General features: G+C 50.2%; 1 long non-coding RNA gene across 1 annotated transcript in view; it reads left to right on the top strand.

The window, feature by feature from the left end:
• LOC308528315 overlaps nt 1–14921 on the top strand; it is a 28638-nt gene extending 13717 nt beyond the window's left edge. The window contains exons 2-4 of the long non-coding RNA XR_013996688.1: nt 962–1048; nt 5916–6141; nt 13872–14921. This is a non-coding gene — a long non-coding RNA (uncharacterized lncRNA). The remainder of the gene's footprint in view (nt 1–961; nt 1049–5915; nt 6142–13871) is intronic.
• The last annotated feature ends 2367 nt before the right edge of the window (nt 14922–17288 follow it).

Genomic DNA, 17288 nt, shown 5'->3' with positions numbered 1-17288 from the left:
GACCGGCGGGGGACAAAGAAATCTCTGTCCTGGCCATCCCATCCCTGTTTGTTTTCCAAGCAAAAGTCTGCTCCCTGGATGAGACGCCACCAGTGTCCACCGTCTGTCAACTGCCACTGACTTTCCAAAAAAAATAAGTCCAAGTGACCAACCGCTATCTTGCAGAACTGATAGGTGTGGAGGAGGAAGTAAGGATCACCTACTACTTTTCAGGGTATCAACTAGGGCCTGAGCAGAGACTCTACCTCAAAGCACAGGAATATTGTATCATTCATTCATTCGTTCATTCGTTCATTCATTCATTCATTCATTCATTCATTATTTTTTAACCAAACACCATCCCAAGAATCCCAAGAGCAAGTCAGCAGGCCTCCGTTCCAATCCCAGCTGCGACAGCCTTCACCGAGGCCCTGTGTCTCTCTGAGTCTCCATGGTCTCACCTCAGTGGAGATAATGATTCCCTTCTTGCAGGCTTGTAGGGAGGAATAAAGAAAATGCACGTGAAGCACCGAGCCAGCCTGAGCCGGAGCTGTGTGTGTGAGAGGCACCCCCACCCCCACCCCACTGTTCCAGGGCTCAGGGTGTGGGCTCGTTTCAGCTGGGAAGTGGGTGGAGAGTGAGACGAAGTTGGAGGCTGGGCTGTGCGCTCTGTGCGCTCCGACGGGGCTGAGACACAGCGGCCTTCAGGATGCCGCCACCTCCCAGCCCTGCGGCTTCCCCCTCTCCCTGCCCCCTCCGCAGATTCCGCTCAGTCCCATTGTTTTGCTCCTGTATCTGGTTTTGTGACAGTTTTGAAGACACCAACATGCCACAGAATTCACACCGGAGCCAGTCCCGCCTCAGCTGCCGTCCTCTCGCCGTCATCACCAACATCTGTTTAACTCGCTGTCCTTCTGCTGTTGTAAACACACTGTCTTCTTTCAAGTCTCAAGTTAACATGATCCGTCCCCTCTCCTTTCAGATCCTGCCTTCCAGCCACAGGTCTGGTCAGATTTCAGATCTACACACACACACCCAGCAGAGGACCCACGTGCACGGAGACCCAGAGGTGAGCAGATCCCGTTCCTACAGCCTCCTGCCCCCTTCCCAGACTGTGACGTCCTGGATTACCGACCCACTTAGACGCATGGCACTATCAGGCCGACAGAACACCGCGGGGGTCTCATGAACACAGGCCCGCTGATTCCCAGGACCAGGCGTCCCTCACAAGGACAAAGTCCCCAAAGGCCAGACACTGAAGAACAGAGACACGGACACAGAAACCCAGATGTGCAATCATGTGCTCACAGGGACCCACAGAACAGCATGTGCTCACAGATACTGGGCTGGACTGTGTCCTTCTGAAACCCACATGGTGAAGGCCTAACCCCCAACACCTCAGACTGTGACTGTATTTGGAGACAAATTTCCTTTGAAGGGGAAATTAAGGTCACATGGTTGGGCCCTAATCCAATACGATGGGTGTCCTTTTAGGACCCAGACACACACAGGGATGACCCTGTGAGGACACAGGCAGGAGACGGTCATCTCCATGCTGAGGGAAGAGGCCTTGGCAGAAGTCAACTCTGCTGACACCTTGAGCTCAGACTTCCAGCCTCCAGAACGGGGAGGACAATACAGTTCTGTTTTTAAGCCCCCACCTGTGGTACTTGGCCTGGCAGCCCTGCCGGCTCAGACAGACCTGGGGACACCACCCACCGCCTCCTTCCCAGCCTTGCACTGAGCCCCCGCATGCACAGGCCAGAAGCCCGGGGCCTGCTGGCGAACCCCGTTCCCCACAGCACCTTCCTCCTCCCAGAGACTGAGTCCTGTCCAGTCTCCCAGCAAGAGGAGAAGGCACCCAGGGACTTCCTGACTGGACAGTGACATCGTGGAAAGTGCTATAATGAGAAGGGCTCACACAGCTGTAGGTTCCCAGGGCTGCTCCAAACACTTGGCGGGCACTAATCCATCTACCCTTCTCAACCTTCTCCTTCAAGGTCAGTACTGTTAGCAAAATCCCTGTTCAAGAGCTGGTGAAACCGGGTAGAGAGAGGTCAAGTGACCTGCCTGAGATCACACCGCCAACCAAAGCAGAGCTGAGGCTGGAATCAGGGCGGCCTGGCCCAAGCCTAGCTCTGAACCACGGAGCTATCTGCCAGCAGGTCAGAGACAGGGCCGACCTGCAGAAGAGGTCAAACGCTTGGTCCAGGAGAAAGTGAGCCAAAATGCTTCTCCACGGGCACAGAATTTCCTTGGGTCTTGAGGTGCGAGGCAAAACCCTGCACGCAGGGGCTGGCAACAGCATTTGTGGGGCCCAGTGCAAAATGAAAACATACGCCCTCTTGTTCAAAACTCGGGGGAAAATGCAATAAAAAATATTAAAATAGAAAGTTTTTTCTTTTATTCAGTGGCTTCCCTCTCTACTTATCATAATATTCTTATTTGCTATTTAATGCCACTCTAAGTAAAGAAGTAATGTAAATATAAATTTTACTTTATATTTTGCAATGCCAGTTTTTAAATGCAAATACAAGAGCATTTAGCTCGTAGGTGGAATCACCAAAAAGCACGCATACTTTGTACCCGCTAGACACGTATTTCATTCCTACCAGAACAGTAGGAATGCTGCATAAAACGAGCTCAGCTGATTCTATTTCACTCCCTGACATACGCACTTTCTCCTCCTCTGTCCACCCATAGCTGACTGATGAGCAAGGAAGGGCTGGAGGGCAAGGACTCTGGCTGCTCTGGCTTTTCCTTCCCTCCTGCGCCATGGCTTTCAGCTTGGGTGCTTGGCTAACCCCAGGAAGTAGCATGAATAAGAAAGAACATGATAGGGTTGCTGGTAGCTCATGTTTCTGAGGACACTTTTGCCTTCTATCCAAGCAAATTCTTTTTTTAAAACCATTTTTTAAATATATATATATATATATATATATATATTATCGATTTTAGAGAGGAAGGGAGAGGGAGAGAGATAGAAACATCGATGATGAAAGAGAATCATTGACTGGCTCCTCCTACATGCCCCCTCCTGGGGATTGAGCCTAAAACCCAGCATGTGCCCTTGACCGAAATTGAACCTGGGACCCTTCAGTCCACAGGCCAATACTCTATCCACTGAGTGAAATCTGCTAGGGCCCAAGAAAATTCTTATTTGAAGGAAAAGTGTGGCCTCTTGGGGCTGTGGGCACCTCCACTGAGCTGGTAAAATGACACACTTACCTTCTAATTGCTTTGAGTCTGACTGGATTCCCAGGCATTGGGGATCCCCTGGAATTCCGTGCTCCTGGGGCATGGCAAACACAATACACCACAGGGGAGGCAAGGAGCAGGGGCTGGCACACTGCGCACATCTCCTCTGCTCACGTGCACGCTTCATCAACCCGCTGGACTTAACCTACAAAACGCAAGTTCAAAGATAGAATTATTGACACAAATATCGACTCGTGCTGCACACCTGATACTAACATAACGTTGTATGCCGATTATACCTCAACCTAAACAACGTATTCAGAGTTTCAAAATGGCAACGGCAAAGCCCTAAGCCAAGCTCATGGCTCTCCTGAGTGTGAGTGTGACCACAGAGTCGCCTGCCCGTGAATCGGCCCTGCAGGCCCAGGCCATGTCCCCGCACCCACAACAGCCTCTGCTCACAGCAACTCCTCCCGGGACCTGGCTGCTTCCTCAGAAAGACTACGGCCCTCCCTGGCCTCTTCCTCGGCCTCCCCGCCCTGCCAGGTGGTCCAGCTCTGGGCCCCGTGGCAGAGAGCGCGCAGTGGCTAGAAGTCCATCCTTCCCGCTGACCTAACGCCAGGATGCTGGCATCACGAGGGCACGTTCACAGGTAGAGCTGTTAGCTTATCCTAAAGCACAGGCTCTGCCCGCCTTGCACCTGAAGAATGATTGCCCATCGGCGGTGGGATGTGTGTGGGCTGCTGGTCCCCCCTGGTCTGAGAGTGGGGAGGGGAGTCATAAGCCAGACAGCCTGTTTTTCTCTTCATAAATAATTCACTTTTTATGGCACGAGCAGTCCCTAAATACCTTCTCCTTTCTCTCCTTTGGAAAAAACAACAACACAGAAATAACAACAATAAAGCTAAGTCCTCTTTGACTCCTTCCCACTTTCCCACTTACCTACCACTTCTCCCACTCCCTCCCGGCTACCAGGTCCTTTCCAAGCCTCACAGGTTGCTACTCTGATTCCCCTTCGAATCATCCTTTCTAATAGTTTGCTACATTTGTGCCTATAAATTTTTAAAAAGTGTAGTGCGTGTTTCTGTTTCTCTGTGTCTATTCATGAAAAGTTGTCCTGTTTTTATGTTCTTTCTGCCACTTGTTTTATTCACGCAACGATACTTCTTCATGTTATGGCAGGGATTTACCTTATTCTTTTAAATTTTAAGTTGCATGGTGCTCCATAGTACGGCCATGCTATGGTTTATGTAGCTAACCCTCAGCTGATGGGCATTCAGGTTTGCTCCATCCTTTTACTCCTCTGGACAATATTGCAGTAGATGTGCTTGCACAAACAAGCCTCCTCGTGCGTACGCACACACGTCTTCTCTGGGGGAGATGCTAGCAAGTGGATTTGTTGTCCTTCAAAGTGGTTGTGCCAATTTGCGTCGTCACCAGCAGAATCCAAGGGTCCCTCACTAACATTTAACATCAAACTTTAATTTCCGTGTGCGCGCCAATCTGATGAGTGACATATAGTTCATGGTAATTTAATGTTTTATTTCCTTGATTACTAGTGAAACCGAACATTCTTCAAGTTTATTGGCCATTTGAATTTCCTTTTCCATAAATCGACTGATTTTAGTATTTGCTGAGTGTTCTATTGGGCCATTTGTCTTCTTCTTATTGATTTGTTAGAATTCTTTATATATTTTGGATGCTAATCCCTTCTCTGCTATATAAATTGCAAATATTTTCTCCCAGGCTATTGCTTGTGTTTAGCTTGTTTATGGTATCTGTTGTCATTTAGGAGTTTTACATTTTAGTAGAGTGAGATCTATCAACTGCTTCTTGTGCACTGCTTGCTTTTGGCCGGTTTCGGCTGTGATACGGAGAGGCAGGGAAAGCAGCAGCCGGAACATAGGCCCTCCCTCTGGTGGACAGATTGGACTTTCTGTTCCTCGCCCTGAGACAGCTGTGGCTTCAACAGACTCCTGCTGAGGATCTCCGGCTTACCACGGGGTGAGGAGGGGAGACTTAGGGAGCAGGTGCTGTGAAAAGAGAAGAAAGGCACTCTTGGATGGGAGATGGAGGTCTGAGAGTCACTGGATGTTAAAAGGTGACGATGTTATGCCCTCTATGCTGAGTAAGCCAGACATATGGCTTCTAGTCCAAGTTCTTTATGATCTGGCCTCCCTTTTTCAACTTTATTGTCAACTCTTCCCCTTCATGTAACCTTCACTCCAGTTACATTGAATTCTTTACCAAACCGAAGTCACACTTTCTGCCTTTGGGTATGACCCTTTGGCTTTTAAGAAACAGGAAAAGCCCTAGCCGGTTTGGCTCCGAGGATAGAGCGTCGGCCCCTGGACTGAAGGGTCCTGGGTTCAATTCTGGTCAAGGGCACATGCCAGGGTTGTGGGCTCGTTCCTCAGTAGGGGGAGTGCAGAAGGCAGCCGATTAAGGATTCTCTCTCATCATTGATGTTTCTATCTCTCTCCCATACCCTTCCTCTCTGAAATCAATAATAATTAAAAGAGAGACAGGGGAAAAAATGATGGCATTTATTTTGAGCCAGACTCTGTGCTAACCTATTTGCATAGCATCTTATTAGTCAGGATAAGCCAGGCTATGCTGCAGTAACAAACAACTCCAAAATTCCAGGGTCTTATAATTGCCAAAGTCTATTTGTCACTCATGCTACCATGTCGAGGGCATGGTGGCCATGGCTTGGCAATGTTTTTCCTTTCTTCCAGGACTGAAGCTTCTGGAGCCGCCTCTGGGACATTGCTGGTCGTGGTCATCTTTTCAGCAAGAAAGAGTGTGGCAAACCATGAACTCGCTCTTAAGAGTTTCTGCCTAGAGATTCCTTGTTCTTAATTAATGTCCCCGTTGTTGTGCAATGATATCTCCAACATGGAACTCCCAGTTTCAGCTCTCCTGCCAATTCTTCCCAGGTCTCCAATCAGACACCCATGAAAGGTAATCTAATTGGCCCAGCCACAGGCCGTAGGTTACAAGCCAATGTATGATTAGCTTTTATTGGGTCAGACACTTTCCCAGGTCAAGTGGCGGAGGCTAAGGTTACGAGGTACAAAACATGACTTGGAGGCCACAGAGCACCGGGAGAAATGATTTTTGTCCCTCATAAATACCGGCACACATGCTGTGTCCTTCCCCGGGAATAACCAAGTTCTAGCTACAGTAGTAACACAGCTTAAGGAACTCTTATTATGTGAGCTGTGCTAATTACATTTAACCTTCACAACAACCATGTGACATAGGCACTGGCATTAGCCCGATTTTAAAGATGGGGAAGCTGAAATTCAGTGAGACTAAGGGATTAGTCCTCTGACTCACATTTTAAGCTTCACGGCTGGTACTTCTGAATGAAAGCATTTTACTATATATATATAGCAGGAGGTCTGATGGCACCTCTTCCTGGAAGCCCCCACTGATTCCCTCCTGTCGAAGTGGCTTCTTTACTGAGCCTTTCTCCTGCTCAGAGGATCTGAGCGCATTTTGCCTTGTGCTATGTCTGAGGGTTGTGTGGAATTCATCTCTGCATCTCCATTGGTTCATTCATTTGTTCATTCGTCCATTCATTCATTCATTCATTCATTGAATATTTACTGAGTGCCAGGCCCTGTGCACAGCACTAGGGATACATTCAAATAGAATCTCTGCTTTCCCGGAGTTTATTGTCCAGTGGGGAAGATAGACATTAAACAGATAATGACACCACTAATTATTTAATTACAATTGTTATAAATGTTATGAAGAAGTCCGGGGGGATATGAGCATTTACAACAAGGGACCTGACTTGAGAGGATGGGGACAACGCCTCCGGGAAAGCAATATTCCAGCTGAGCTCTGGAAGGGGAGGCAGGAACTGGCCAGGGCAAGAAAAGGTGGGTGGAGGGGGAAAGGGAGAGCTTTCAAGGCAGAGAAAACAGCTGGAGCCAGGCCCTGAGGCTGCAAGGAGGTGGTAAGCTGAGCCTGAGCACAGCGGGCCAGGAGGGTGGGGGAGGAGGCCAGCGCATGCCTGGCACCGCTGGCTGTTTGGACCAGTCACCCTGCTGCATCCGAGCTGCCAGCCCAGCCAGAGGCTCCTGGCCTCGGCTGCAGGGGCTGGAACAAGGGGTTGTGGGCATTTTGTCTCTGGCAAGCCCAGCAGCTGGAAGCAGCCGCTATTCTCTGGCCATACCCCCTGCTCCTGGGTCAGGAGGAGGGAGGGAGTGGAGGACGTGCACAGCACAGTTTTTATATATGTGGGGCCATAATATTTAAGTGTCTTGGCTGTAAGCCTGCGACTAGGTCCCCCGACAACCCAGCCTTGCTCGGCACGCTCTAACAGCTGTCTGTAAAACCCGTTTATGGAGCCTCCATAAATTTCCCAGCTGCTGCAGACACAGGGCTGGGGACAAAGAGTCTCTGGGAGGCAGGCGCGGGAGGGCAGCAGCCTCGGTGTCTCTGCTGGCTGGTCCTCTGGGCCCCGGCTTGCCCCCTGCCCACCGGGGCCGCCTTACCCTAAATTCTTTTATTGAAGCTGATCTTAACATCGACCCCCAGGGCCTGCCTGGGCAATCCAGCTCGGCACAGACGCAGGCACTTTCAAGATTGCAGCAAAAGGTACAGTAAATCAGAATTAAGTGTCATGATAGTGATTTGAACTGACACTGTGTTCACCTTGTCCATTTACTGGGAAATATATAACGGGAATAGATTGAGCCTGTCATATTGGACCTGAAAAATACAGCTGTTAGGGTAGGAAAGGCAGCTGGCACCAAGGCAGTCCCAGTGGACAGTGGGGTATTGCGGGGGGGGGGGGGGGGAGGGGGCTTGTTGTCAGCGTCCCATTGGGATGAAGGTTGTCCGGAGAGCACTGAGAACCAGGCGACACGCGGACCCTGCAGCCAGCTCCATTGCCCCCGAGGACCCCAAATGCCCAGACTATGGGGCATTTTTTGGAAAAACTTCCTATGAAGTATAACACGGTTACAGGAAAGTGCCCAGATCATAAGCGTCTCGCTTGATCGATCTTTGCCAACGGAATACACCAGCGTACCCAACACCCAGGTCAAGAAACAGAACAGACTCCCCCAGATGGCCCCTATGCCCTTCCCCCACCCCCCCCCAAGGTGACCCCTAGTCTGCCGTCTCCAGCTGTGGGTGGATTTTGTACGTGGCATTTTAATGAGGGCATTTTGAAATTCCCACCTGACTTTTGGCCTCCAAAGAAAACAGCAACCTCTCACTTTTAAAATAATGTACAAGGAATATGAGCAACGGATACTCTCGTCTCTCCGCCCAAGCTTCCCACGGAATTTTGGCCCCAATTCAGAGGCAGGGTGAGGGAGGAGGGGAAAGAAAGAATCTGGGATTGGTATGAGATGGGGGCGGGGGGCGGGGGCAAAGATGGGTAACTGAGTGGGGGAGGGGTGAAGCTGGAGACTGGGGTGGGATGAGGGGGGGTGGAGGTTCAGGGAGGAGCTGAGGCTCAGAGATGGAAGAAATTTCAGGGTTGGAGTGGGCTCAGGAATGGGGGACAGGGACAGGATAAGGGTCAAGGATGAATTGGGGGTCAGGTTCAGGGCACAGTCAGAATCAGGGTGGAACCATGTAGGAGGGGCTCAGGGAAGGAGCGGGTGAGAGGGTCTAATGGGCCCAGACTTTAGGATGCAGGATGCTGAAGTTCTGGGGACAAACCGCTAGCAAAGGGCAGAGAAGGACAAGCCCTCTGCAGCCAGGGCTGAGGTCCCTTCCCTCCCCATCTTCCCAGCCCCTGGCAGCCCTGGGCATGGGAGACCCTGCCTCCCAGCCCCTCCCACCTGGAGCTCCCCACCTACGCAATCCTGACTATCTGGAGAGCAAGTGGGTGGCTCCAGCGCCACCAGCAGGTGGCGTCCAGTATTACTCTTGTTGCCCTGAGCTCTGGCTCTGGATGGGCTTGGGTGTGGCCACCACCCTCAGCCTCATCTCTCCTGCTGGACCATGACTCCGCCCTGAACCCACCCTGCACAACCAGGCCAGCTCCCACCCCCAAAGTCACAGCTGCTCCCTGAGCTTCTGGCTGCTGGCCTGGGACGACCCATAAGCCTATCACGCGGGCACTGTGACCTGACCCGGAGTGTCTCCTATTATTGTTGGAGGACACCCTCAGGAGGAGACATCCTTTCAGGTGTGGACAGTTGTCCTTGTCAACATCCACCTTCAAGCCAATCCAACCTGCCCCCGGCCAGGTACCAAAGAGCTCAGCTCATGACAGCTGCTTCCTGTACAGGACGCCCCTTCCAGCCACTTCCTTCCCACCCGCACCCGCATCCTGGCTACCCTGGAGGGACACCCCCTTTGCTCTGGCTTCGGCTTCCAACGCTGTGACCTTCAGCCCCGGATTCTTTCCACCTTTGGCCACCTCAAGGGGACTTGTCCTCAAGACCCCCGCTCGGGAGTGGACTGGCTTCTCCCCGTGTGAGACAAGACGAGATACTCCCCCTCCTCTTGGCAGGAAATGCCTTGAGCACCCTGTTCCCACTCGCACTCCCGATGAGGCACCACCGCCACCTTGTTTGATGTCAGTCTCCCAAGAGACAGCAAGCTCCATGAGGGCAGGGTGCTGCCTGACTCCTGTATCCCCAGAACTCTCTCAATGATGGGCACAAAGATGCCGTTTTACAAATAGCAGTAGAGCCTTAACCGGTTTGGCTCAGTGGATAGAGTGTCAGCCTGTGGACTGAAAGGTCCCGGGTTCGATTCTGGTCAGGGCATGTACCTTGGTTGCGGGCACATCCCCAGTAGGGACTGTGCAGGAGGCAGCTGATCGATGTTTTAACTCTCTATCCCTCTCTCTTCCTCTCTGTAAAAAAACCAATCAAATATATTAAAAAACAACAACAACAACAAAAAGCCCAAATAGTAGAAAGATTGGATGATGAATGGCTAAAAGCACAGGTGTGAAGGTAGGAAATCTAGTCTTGAATCCTGACACCTCTAGAGTATCATTTAACTGCGGTAAGCCTCACTCTTCTCATCTGTAAAATGGGGTCATGCCACCTTACTCCATGGGGCTCTGTGAGGACTGAACGCAACAATGAATGTCAATGTTGGGGTCATGCCTGGCACATGGGAAGAGCACTCAATTAATGGTATTGGTTATTATCCCTATTTTTCTCTTACTAAGGCAACAACCACCGGTGTTCCTATTCCTAGAATCCCCTTGGTTCCAGCATCCTCCACACAGCCTTTGAGGTCCTACTTGGCCTTAAGCAGGCGTTTGCTCACAGCCTTGGACTACAAGCTTCAAGCCTCCTTGGGCTCATTAGAGCTTCAAAGTCAAGGCAAAATGTTAGCAGACCCTTCCCCGTCCCTCCCACCCACCAGGGCCTGACTCTGTGGCAGGACTGGAGAAGGCCAGCCCCTCCCTCCCCCCTCCCCGGTCCTCCCTGCCCATCGCTGGGCACTGACCTCGCCTCCCCATGTCCGAGGGGCAGTCGGGGCCAGCCCCGGGGATCAGCAGGGCGACGGAGTGGGGCCTGCCGGCGTGCCCGCCCGGAGAGGCCGCGTTCTGCTGATGAAGGGCCTTTATCGACCTCCCTCTGCAGCTCCTGCCGCATCGCTCACAGGCCCGGGACGGGAGCCCATTTATCTGGGGCCGGGAACGCGAGGGGGCTGGGATTTCTCATTCTAGGGCGACGCGGAGTTCACATCAGGAAATATTAGTCTGATGAGTTCCCTGCGAGGGGAAGGACTGTCAGGCATTAATCACGGGCTGGGGGGAGGCGGCGCCGGGCCCTTGGTCCGACTCCCCGGGGTCTCATCCTTTCTGGGAACTTCAGGACCTCGCTGGGCATGAAGACAAGGATGGAAATTACCCTTGAAGGACCTCGGCTGCTTACTCGTGCTCTCGGAGGCCTTTCTGCCTGCGGCTAGAGCCCCCCTGAGGACTTGGGCAGGGGGCTTCACTCCCGGAGTCCCAGTCTTGTCTGTAAAATGGGGTGGGTGTGTCCCCAGGGGAGGTCAGGCACGTGAGCTGCCCCGCTGGGAGTCCTGTGCACCGGTCCGCCCCCACCCGGCCCTCCGCGGCCCTGGCCCTCGTTCACGGCTGTGTCACAGAGTCCCGGGACACCCCGTCCTCTCCAGCCTCCATACGGGTGGGACCCTGAGCGGACCCGCCCCTCCCCTTCCCGAGTCCAGCAGAGGGTGTTCCCCAGAGGCCCTGTAGGGACAGGAGGCCACGAGGGGCTGGCCACGGAGATTCCCTCGGGGCCCATGGCCTGGATGTCCTCAGCCACGGGTGGGGCCACCAGCTACTGGTTCCGGGGCTGGTCTGCTACCCAGTGCCTGGCACTGAATGTACCCTGGTAGTTCCAGGCACCAGCCGTGTGCATCTTGGGGGCCAGGTGCCCTCTCGGACCCTCTCCTGGCAGCCAAAGCCTCTCCCGACCCAGCCGCTGCTCTAGCTGTTTGAGGGCAGAGCACAGACCAGTTTGTCTCAAGCTGCTGAGGGCCATGACCCTCTGACCCCCACCCCAGAGGGTCACCCCTGCAGCTGGGAGTCCTGAGGACTCCCCTCTGCCCCTGTCTCCCGAGTGTGCGGCTCTGAGAGGCCGCTGCCTTGGCATTCAGGCACCATCCATGGGGCAGGGTGAGCGCAGAGGTGAGTGTGCCCAGAGTACAGGTGCCATGCCAGGCATGTTTGACGGCTCCGCCCAGGCAGCTAACAGCCTCCCTCCGTGACATTGCTGCTCAAACGGTGGCCTTGGGGCAGTCACAAATCAGGGGGTGCCACCCAGCGGCTCCCACCCCTCCCGGGTGGCCTGTCCCGGGGACAGGAGCACTGCAGGGCGGGTTGGGGCGCTCCTGGCCAAGGGGGACAGAGTGGCCCGGCAGTGCCCACCCAAACCAGGCTTAGCAAGGATGTGAAGGCCTAGTTAGGTCAGGCAAAGGCCGAGTGTGTGCACCCGCACACGTGCGAGAGGGTGGCAGGTGTTCACTGTATGCCCCTATGCTCGCACGTGTGTGTGTGCGTGTGTGTGTGTGCGTGCGTGTGTGTGAAAATGTGTACACCAATGAGTCGATGCTTGAATGTATATGGATTAGTGGATATATGTCTAAAGATAAGTGTGTATCGTTGTGTGAGTGTATCTGTTTTGTATGTCCTGTATGAGTGTGTGTGAGAGAGAGAGAGAGAAAGAGAGAGAGAGAGAGAGAGAGAGAGAGAGAGAGAGAGAATTATAGAAACTATACTTGTATGTCTGGTCACGGGAGTTTGTATACGACCTTGTTTCTCTGCGTGTTCCTCATAGCATTTGTGTGTGTTCCTCTGTGCAAGCACATCTATATATGTGCGTCTGTGTCAGTGAGCATCCGCACCATTTTACTCAGTGAGTATGTATCGTGCACCTGTGTGTGAGGCTTTGTTCTCAATGCTAAGGATGTCGTATTGAATAGACAAAGCCTCTGCTTTGAGCACGTTAGAGTCCAGCAGGGAAGACAGACAGAAAACTAGCACTACGGGGAAAATTAAGTGGGTTGAGGGTAGGGTATGACTGGGTGGAACGGAGAGGTGATTTAAGTGAGAGGGGCAGACAGGGCTGCTCAAAGTGTGAATGGAACGAAGAAACACGTGTGCAAACCCGGGTGGGAGTGTTCAGAAGGCAGGGACGCCCTGTGTCAGGGGTGCCCTGGACCCCGGGGCTGGAGTAGAGCGAGGGGGCAGGGGGCCTTGGAGTCCTCGGGAGGGAATTGAGATTTTGTCTCAGGAGCCCGGGACAGCTTTGAGCAAGGGAATGCCAAGTTCCGATTTAAATCCGAAAACACTCCCTTTGGCAGCTCCCTGGAAATGGACGGTAGGGATGGAAGAAGCCAGGGCCAGCGAGGAGTGTAGGCCAGCGAGGACGGCACTGAGAGTCACTATGGCAGCGGGGGGAGCGGGCGGGGGGGTGGGGGGGCGCGTGGATCACCAGTGACCAAGACAGGACCTATCGTTTATACAACTTTTATTTTGAAAAAGTCCAACCCTAAGAAATAGTTGACAGAAAGGTGTCATTTTAATAAACGCTAGCCAGCCTCACCAACCGTTTAGAATTTACAACATTTGTTTCATCCCCTTTCCAACTACTGGTACTTGGGAGTTAGTTGCAGACATCACACCATTTCACCCCAGGAGGTTTCCGAGTATCTTCTAAGCGGGCAAGGACCTTCTCCTACCCGGCCACAATACCATGATCACACCCAAGAGTCTGACATCCGCTAAAATAATACCTCATATAAAGTTTCTAGTCAAATTTTCCCAATTATCCCAGTTCTGTTGTGTCAGAAAGCAAGGGTGTCTTGCAAGAATGGCAAGGACGTGTCAAATGGACACATGATGGCCAAACCTTGAACAATTTGAGCGTACAAAAGAATAATGGCAATACTGGACGACAGCACACTGAATTATAAAATAACCCATGAAGCCAGACCAGTACTCAAAGAGAGGACAGGAGGGAAAATGCTTCACAGAACAATGTAGACTAAAAACAGAAGAAATGATACAATTAGAAAAATTACCATTTTTCAATCACCACTGCAAGAACTGATTCAAATAAGGCTCACGAATGGATGTCAGAGTTGTTGGATAAAAGGTTGGGGACACAAGACATTCACACCATTTCAAAGTATCACTGAACAGATTACTTTTCAATTTCAAGTAAGAAAAGTTTCCTTTGCAGAGGCAGAATCTGGCAGACACCACCGGAAGCAAGGGATCTACGTTGGCATGGCAGACGGTGAGATACAGGACGCGTTTTGAACGTAGACCTGACAGGGGTTGCCCTTGGATTGAACATGGGACTGAAGAGAGCAAGAAGAATTGGGATGACGTTCCAGACTGGGGCTTGATCAGCTAATTAAATGCTGGTGACATTTGCTAAGAAGGGAAAAGTTGAAGCAAGAGCCCATTGACAAAGTGACAATGAAGCCATCCAGGCTGCCTGGCTTTGTCCAGTGTGAGATGCCCATACAGGTGGAGTTGTCAAACAGATATCTTAGTCTATGAACCTGTAGCCCTTGACCGTGGTTAGAAGTAGAGATGAAAATTCAAGAGGCATGAGTATACAGGTAGCCCTGGGCTGGATGACGCCATCTAGGGCTGAAGTCAACCTCTGTAGTTTTAAAATCATTTTCATGATTAAAAAAACAGCTTTAATTTTTCCATTATGTGATTTATATATACTTTAAAAAAGACTTTTTTAAAAAAAACAGACATATAGAAGGAACGAATTAATACTCCCCAAACCTCACCACTCCCATTTTGATGATCATTCCTCAAACACTTCCTGTTATTCTGCCTCCACACACCTGTTTGTACATTAATGGATCAATTCATACGTGCTTTTATGGACACTTTTAAAACTCTGCTTAAACACTTTTTTTTTTTATCTTATCCCCTTTTCCATCTCCCTGGTCCTTCCCTAATGTTCCAACAGCCAATGTTAAATTTGATTTGAATCCTCTCATACCCTCTTATGTGCCCATGCACTCATATATACATGAAGCTTGCAAGTCATTGTCAAAATGGATCATATTGCATATATTTCTTTAGTTTTTTAATTAATAATATTGTGGAAACTCTTGCAAGTGTGAATCTATTTTTTTTTCATGGCTACATCTTATTCCATGGCACAAATGTTCTGTGATTTCAATATTATCCAATTATGGACTCTTTCTAGTTCTTTGGACACTATAAGTATTTCTGCACTAAACACCTTTGTAGATTCTGCATTTGAGTGCTTCTGTTTACTTCCACGGGGCAACTTCTGATTAGTGAGATGGTTGGGCTGAAGGGAATGTACATTTGAATGTTTTCAATAGATTTCCCCCCATATTGCTTTCCAAAAAGGCAATGTCAATTCTCCTTTTCACCAGTCACATACGAAAATATACTTTTCCTTTCACCTCATCAGTGGTAGGTGTTAGCATTCTTTTGGCATGTTGCCAATCTGACGGGCAAGGAGTTACTTCAATTTGCATTTCCCTGAGTACGAGGAGGTTGAGCCATATGTTTACTGGCCATTTGGGTTTACTGTTCTTTGAGCCTTTTCATATCCTGGAGACTTTTTCTACTGGATGCTTTGTCTTTTTCTGAACAATCTGTAAGAGCTCAGAATTAACTCTTTATCTGTCATATGCAAGGCAAATATATTTTTCCCGACTTTGCATTTGTCTCTTAATTTTGTTTATGGAAACCTCTAGCCCAGGGGTGGGCAAACTTTTTGACTCGAGGGCCACAATGGGTTCTTAAACTGGACCGGAGGGCCGGAACAAAAGCACGGATGGAGTGTTTGTGTGAACTAATATAAATTCAAAGTAAACATCATTCCATAAAAGGGTACGGTCTTTTTTTTTTTTTAGTTTTATTCATTTCAAACAGGCCGGATCCAGCCCACGGGCCGTAGTTTGCCCACGGCTGCTTTAGCCATTAAAAAAAGTTTAAATTTTATGTCATCAGAGAGCTCCACCTCCAATGACAGAATACCTTGGAAAAGGTGATTTCCCCAACAGATGACAATGCTAAACCCTGGACAAGATATTTTAAAGGGCCCTAGCCGGTTTGGCTCAGTAGATAGAGCATTGGCCTGCAGACTGAAGGGTCCCAGGTTCAATTCCAGTCAAGGGCACATGCCCAGGTTGTGGGCTCAATCCCCTGTAGGGAGCACGCAGGAAGCAGCCGACCAATGATTCTCTCTCATCATTGATGTTTCTATCTCTCTCTCCCTCTCCCTTCCTCTCTGAAATCAATTCCTATATAATAAAAGGCTAATAGGCAAATCAACCGAATGGTGGAACAACTGGTTGCTATGACACGCACTGACCACCAGGGGGCAGATACTCAACACAAGAGCTGCACCTGGTAGTCCGTGCACTCCCACGGGGTAAGCACAGCTTAGGCAGAAGCTGGCCTCAGGGCAGCGCTAAGAATGTCTGACTGATGGCTTCAGTGGAACATACCCCAAGGGCTCCTGGACTGCAAGAGGGTGCAGGCCAGGCTGAGGGACCGCCCCCCCCCCCCCCCCCGCCCAGTGCAGGAATTTCATGCACTGGGCCTCTAGTAAAAATATATTTTAAAAAATATTTAAAAGGCTATGTTACGGCTCTGAACGGGATCACAATCAGGCCGAAACTGGAGACTCACACTTGGAAGAGTTTCTCATTTTTGCATCTTTGTGCCCAAAGGCGGGCTGGCCCCAGGCAGCGCCACATGAGCGGCTAAAACCTGGATAGGAACCTGCATTGTACCTGTTGAGGAACCAGAGGACAAGTTTTGGGGCTTCCATAGGAGTTGGAAAGTGAAGGAGGAAACCCCAGAAAGGAGACATCCACGGAGCGGGTGTTTCAAATTCTGCTTATGAACTTGGCCCAAACTTCAAGGTCTTTTCTGAACTATGACTTCAGTGGAAAAACTCTGAGAAGCCTCCCTGTGCCGTCTGAACAGAGATTTCAGCGGTGCCCACCACAGGGAAGACCGAGTTTGGTGTTGGAGTTCAGCCAAGTTCACTGCCTAGTGAAAAAAAGAAAATCAACCATCTTCCAGAGGACATCACAGAATCCAGAGTCCCTACAACTTACCATGGATAGCGCCCAGGAGTCAATCCAAAATTACCAGCCATAAGAAGAAATATGCAATGTGACCCATACTCAAGAAAAAAAGGCAATCGTGGAGACCAACCTCAAGGTGACCCAGATCTTGGAATTAAGAAGCAAGCATTTTAAAGCAGCAAGCAGAACCATAACTTTGAAGGACATGAAGGAAAATATGCCAGTAATGAATGCTTAAATAGAACAACTCAGCAAAGAGATAGACTATAAAAATAAGCAAATGGGAATTCTACAGCCAAGACGTATAATATCAAATAAAAAATTAACTGGATGAGATTAAATTTTATGTAGTAAAAAGTGATTCTATTTTTTTAAATAGACTTTAGGTTTTCCTGTCACAGGTAGAAATGTCCCTTCTAATCCCTGGATTCTGCATATATTCACTGGCAATCTCTCCTAAGGTTTTTATATTTTATTTTTACATTTGTCCTATTAATCCATTGGGATTTAATATTTTATATGGTGTGAGGTGAGGCTCCAACTGCACTGTC

The sequence above is a fragment of the Myotis nattereri genome (assembly GCF_964212035.1).
Source record: "Myotis nattereri genome assembly, chromosome: 12".
In the NCBI taxonomy this organism is placed as follows: Eukaryota; Metazoa; Chordata; class Mammalia; order Chiroptera; family Vespertilionidae; genus Myotis; species Myotis nattereri.
Note: the sequence above shows the minus strand (reverse complement) of the source record. Positions and strands in the feature narration are given on the sequence as shown.